A 6,000-nucleotide genomic window follows, 5' to 3' on the forward strand; every position below is an offset into this window, starting at 1 on the left:
CTGCCGTGGCCCTGGGAGGAACACACAGAATGGGGCGGTCCACATGCCCTTCCTGTGATCAGCTCTCACACGGCAAGCCACCCTGGAATGTTTTCCAAGGAGTGAGAGAGTACTTTCTTTGAGGTCTCCGCTCTGCCTGTGGCATAATGGTGTCCAAACCTTGGACAGAGCTTTGGTACATTTGTTGTTGTTGTTGTTGTTGTTATACATGCCTGCCCGGTTAAAATACAATTTGTAGACTACTTTGCCATCCCATCACCCCTTGTGACCCAGGCACTGCCCATGGTGCAGCCATGGGCACCACTTTGGCTGCATGTATGGAGCCCAGCTGGAGCCGGGCACGTGGATCTACTATGGAGGACCCCACAGTAAGGGAACTGGCTCTCTCCGGAGGATGATACAGGAGGTCCCTGCAGGTCTCATACAGGGAAATGAACCCTATAAAGAGATAAGAATGAAAACCTAGTGCGGATCGACTTCATCAACTTGGATCTGACTTCGGGGTATCTAATGACAGAGGGTTGATTCCCCATGTATTTAAGCTCAGTATAATTTGGGGGAAAGTTTCTGGTGTAATGCAATCCCGTTGCACAAGGAAGCGTAATCACACTGAAACTCAATTCAGCATACGAGTCATTTCCTTCTAGAAGATGGATTCTAGAGATAGGCTACCTGTACTAGCTTAAGGGGCTGGCCTGGTCTCGATCATATAGATACTGTAAAGGTCATCTGGGCTGTTAGCCACCTCTGGTCCCGGTTGTGGGAGCCTGGGGAAGCCTCTGGCTATTCGGGCCATTTAGATTGCTAGACACCTCCTAAGAGCTTGATATGCCTGGCCTAACAGATAACACAGATCACCAGGCTATTAACCACTTCCAATGCTCAACTTTCTGGATGGGGGATCACGTTTTTCGTCTTTCCCATCAGAAAGATAATCCTGTGTGCTTAACATTCCTGGTTTCTCTGGAGGTCTGTGGGCCCAACAATCTTCGGGGCTGTGTGCCCAATGGATGATGAGCAGGACACAGAGTGGCACATCTCTCTGCCACAAAGCGAGCATCCAGTGTCTGGCCTTGTACACCGACCTGTACAACAGCAGAGGCTTCATGATCAACGGAAACCCCGTGTGGGGGCCACGCCCGCTCCTCCCACAGACGGTGGCCCAGTGGAGCGTGGGGTTCCATTAGGATGTCACTAAAGAGAGCGTCTCCCCTTTCTGGATGCTGGAGCCTAGGACACTTGGCACTGGAAACAAGACTGAGTTGCAATCCCGAACGTTACGGGCCATTAGGCAGCAGGTATGGTTGTGGACGCGCAGGAAATGCCCAATGCTTGTGCCTCTTTCAGCTTCTGGTGTCATGAAGGTCAAGTGACAGGAGCTGCCCTCATTCCCCCTCCTGGAAAGACTACACTCACCTCTTTGGGTCAAGCTGCAGAATGAAACGCCAGAAACTGTCAAGGATGGCACTGGGCTTTGCAGAGTTCAGGGACTCCCAATGTTTTTAACTACATACATTCTGCCTTTTGGCACTTTCAGCACGGCCCATGCTTACACAGTATAGTAATTTATCATACTTATTATTACTTTTCTTTAAAAAACATTACATGAGGCCAAGGACTTTTTGTTCATGGCCATAAGAGAAAGCTGCGTGCTTGGTAGGTTCCCCATTCATACTAGATTCTCAGTATGTATTCTCAGTGGTTCTTAACGTGTGGATCATGACCCTTTTGGGGTCATCAAAGATCATTGGGAAAACATGGATATTTACATTACAATTCATAAAAGTAACAAAATTGAAGTTGTGAAACAGCAACAAAAATAATTTTATAGTTGGGGATCACCACAACATGAGGCACCGCAGCATTAGAGGGTCGGGGCATCAGGAAGGTTGAGAGCCACTGTCCTAGATGAAAGGATGAATGAATGGGGAGTGAATGAGTAGATGACGTATTTAATCTTTCCCGCCCTCATTTTTTCATCTGTAAAATGACAATATTAGATGCACTCAACACAACTTCTTCACAGAAAGCAACTAACATCCGTGAACAGTAGACCTAGCCATCCTTTATGTTCTTCTTGTTTCTGGAGAGCATGGGTGTGCACCTGATCATGAGGACAAGGGATGAGGCTGCCACAAGTGGGTCCTCTTGTGTGGGGTTCAGTCCTGTGACTCAGAAACGCAACCTGCTCATCATGGAGGTGATGGGTCATACACATATCCTAAGGCCTCACTCGCATTCTGTTTTCGTGAAATGGCCATTCACACTCAATGAAGTGAAAATGACTCAGATAATATAGGACGAGGCAGAGGGCTGGCGGCCAAACTTTCCATCTGCACTCCGTAGCTCTCCTTCACATATGACCTACACAATTTGGGTGGGAAACTATTTTTAGAAGCGAGTATACTTCATTACAAAATGAACATAGAAATGTGGATGTCTACATAGGGCTGTGTTCCCCTGGAAACAACAACAACAACAGTATTTACCCAATAACACGACTAAATATTAGACGACAGTGAATCAATTCAAGAAGGAAGGTGTAGGTTTAGAGGAAGAGTCCTCTGCCACTTGGCTCAGAGACAAAAGAAAACAACTGGATGGAAAATACTCTTTATTTCTGGATGAAAAGGGGCATTAACGCAAAGGCATCAATTCCCAAATCAACTTATGAATTGAATATAAAAATCCCCATGGCATATTTGGACCTATTCAGGATAATTATAAGCATCATCCAAAAGCCTGAACTTATAAAAAAGCAAATTATACCATGTTTTTAAAGCCAGAAAAGCGGGTTAAGGGAAAACTTGCCATCAGCTACCTAACAAGGCAAATTATAAAGCTGTAACAAATTATAATAAATAAGATGACTGGTCATAATGTACTTCAGTTTATTACATACTTTGCTAAGGGTCATGAGCTGAGATTTGTGAAGCATTGGTTTATAATATTCCAAATAAACCATATTGGAGAGAAATATGTGCAGCTATTACAAAAACAATCTGTCAGAACTATATAGTTATGGCCACAGAAAGATGTTAACGAAATGTTAGTGGGGTGGCTTGAATGACAGCGGCCCCCATAGGCTCATAGATTCGAATACTTGGTCCCCTGTGGGTGGAACTGTTTGGGAAGGATAAGGAGGTGTGGCTTTGTTGAAGGAGGTGTGTCTTCGGGTGGGCTTTGAGGTTTCAAAAACTCACACCTTTCCCAGTTAGCTTGCTCTGGCTACTTGTGGATCAAAAGATAAGCTCTCAGTTACTGCTCCAGGACCATGCTCCCTGCCATGATGGTCACAGATTCTAACCCCTTGAAACGGTAAGCCTCAAACGAACTCTTTTTTCTAGAAGTTGCCTTGGTCATGGCATCTTATCACAGCAATAGAAAAATAATGAAGACAGTAACTCTTATAGTTGCTAGAATATAGCCATTTGGGAAGAACAAAGGGTCATACATGTGTACATATAAGGAGGGAAAAAAACATGAAGAGTTTTGTGCCAATATATTAATAATAGCTGCAGTCCACTTGGCTGCAGGTGCTAAGCTTATGGGTGAGTCCAGTCTTTTTACTCATCTATGATGAATATGTATTAGTAATTAAAATACAAATTTCCAACATTTTAGAATGGATTCCATTTATTCTTATTTTCAGCCTCGTTTTCAGGGGAAAATAACGCAGATCTGGCCTTCAATGCATAGTTAATATTTATCATGATCCTCTATCAAAGATAAGCCTTCATCAAAAAAGTAATTAAATCTATTTGGTTGGATTCTCTTTAACATTAAGTTTGCAGCAGTTTGACAACCCACAAACCCAAAATAATTAAATTTTTGTTAGAAAACTGGAAACACTTTTTTCCAATTCCTGCCACAGACTTCTCCAAGAATAATACAGCTGCTCAGCTATTTAACGGGGACAGTAGGGTCTTTTAAACCCATGCTTTGTGTGGACACTGGAGTCCAGTTGCCCCGGTTGCTAGGATACACCACTGTGCATCTTGTGGTACAACCTTCTGGGCCTGATGGTCCAGCTTAGGTCTGGCCCTGACCCAGCTGGGAGAATTCAGGATTTATTTATGCCGGGGCAGCAGAATAAGGCAGCTACTCATGGCGACTTTTTACACGGGTCGAGTACACCCAGGCAATCTCAAAGAACAAAAGTCACAAGCAGACAGCTGATAGATGTGTGTGTTCGTGCTGGGAGGAGACTGGCAAGAGCTCAAGCTTGCAGACTTCAGCTCACACCTTCCGCTGAGGCTGCTCTGGTTGCCTAAGTCTTCAGTTTCTTCCTTTCTCGTTGCTGCCCTGAACTTGACCTTTTGCGTGTGTTCCGGACACCAGCCTGCCAGTGAGTCAGTCGGCTTTGACGGAATTTAGACAAGGGTGGAAAAAAAAAAAAAAAAGATTCTTGAGTAAATTTCATAGATTATATCTCTTCTTCAAGACCCTTGTGATAAGAAATGTTACAATTTCAATGGATCCAGCATTCGGCTGGAAAATGACTTTTTAGACATCTATGAGTTAAAAGACCTAGTGAGGCTATTTTAAATAGAATCGGAGCATTTGTGAGCACATTGTCTGGCATGTGGGAAGTTTAGTAACATGATGAGGCAATTCTCACAGATAGTGTGTGCTGTTTCCTCATTTACCATGGTAACATTATACATGGTAAATCTCATCTTAACGGCAGCCTACTATTCCAAGTTGTGACCTAGATAATTATGATATAAACCCTGTTTCCAAATTTTTGCTGTTGGTAATAATAGTATGATCACTACATGTGAAAAAAATTCCACATTTCAGATGATTCCCTTAGACAACTCCCAGAGTGGAATTACCCTAATAAACATTTTAAGGCCACATTGAAAAATTATTTTCTAAAGGGTTACAGCAATTTTCATCTCTACTAGTAATGTGTAAGCAGCCACTTCTTTCCGAACTCATTCATTTTAGGATCGCTCGTTTTCTCTCTCTCTCTCTCTCTCTCTCTCTCTCTCTCTCTCTCCCCCCCCCCGCCCCCCCAGACTTAATTCACTTGTATTTCTTGCATAAAAACCCTTATGTGGTCACTACAACTGGAGTGACCTGGGTCATCTGAACAGAGACTCTGGTATGGGTTTCACAAGGTTGTCAGTGAACTCCTCCTGATAAGGAGACTTGGTGAACACAGTCTCCCGCCAGAGGTCAGGGGTCCAGTAGCTGTAGTCTTGGAGACAGCATCAAAGGTGGCCCTGGCAAAGTTGTCCAGGGTGGCAGTGCAGCCCTCTGATATGTGGCAGTTATCAATACGGGCCATCATCAATAGCTTCTTGGGCACAGGGGCAGAGACCATGCCAGTGCTTCTGGCTACAGGGATGAGATGCACCAACATAGAGCCAAGTGGCCTGTCATCTCGCATGGAACAGTGTGGGGCTTGCCAATCCACAGGGATGATGGAAAGCTTGGCCAAGATGATGACCCCTTGGAGGATTTATCACCAAGACCAACATGACCATTGTCCCCAGTAGTGACCCATGCCTTGAACCTGGTTGGCTGGCCAGACAGCTTCTATATTGGCATAATCTTTAAACCTCATCCTTTAGGGATGCTCCCAGGAGAAAGTCAATAATCTCGGATTCCTTAAAGGGCAGGAAGAACAGGTAGACCTCCAGGGACTTGATCTTCATGTCCTTGACCAGGCAGCCCAGCTTGGTGACAGGGATCCACTCCTTATCATCAGCTTTACCTCCATAACCACAGCCTTGACCACAACTGTGGCCCCAAGACCCCTGCCAAATCCTCTTGGGGGTGGGGGGTTATCATCCGAGCCTACTAAGCCTGGGACCCCCGCATCCTCTAGACCTTGTACCAGCACCAGCACCATTTCATAACCAATACCCAATTTTTATGGAAAGCGTTTGTAATTCTTTAACACACTGTGTACTTTATGTATTTTATTTAGACTTCTGTTGAACTGTAGTCTTGCAGAGGATGATAATTCTATTTTCCCTACTAGTGCTC

The 6,000-nt window shown here is 44.5% G+C and overlaps 1 pseudogene; it reads left to right on the plus strand.

Annotated features, from left to right (window-relative positions):
- Window positions 1-1,013: 1,013 nt before the first annotated feature.
- Window positions 1,014-1,441, plus strand: LOC118570801 (annotated as a pseudogene).
- The last annotated feature ends 4,559 nt before the right edge of the window (window positions 1,442-6,000 follow it).

The sequence above is a fragment of the Onychomys torridus genome, chromosome 20, assembly GCF_903995425.1.
Source record: "Onychomys torridus chromosome 20, mOncTor1.1, whole genome shotgun sequence".
NCBI lineage: Eukaryota > Metazoa > Chordata > Mammalia > Rodentia > Cricetidae > Onychomys > Onychomys torridus.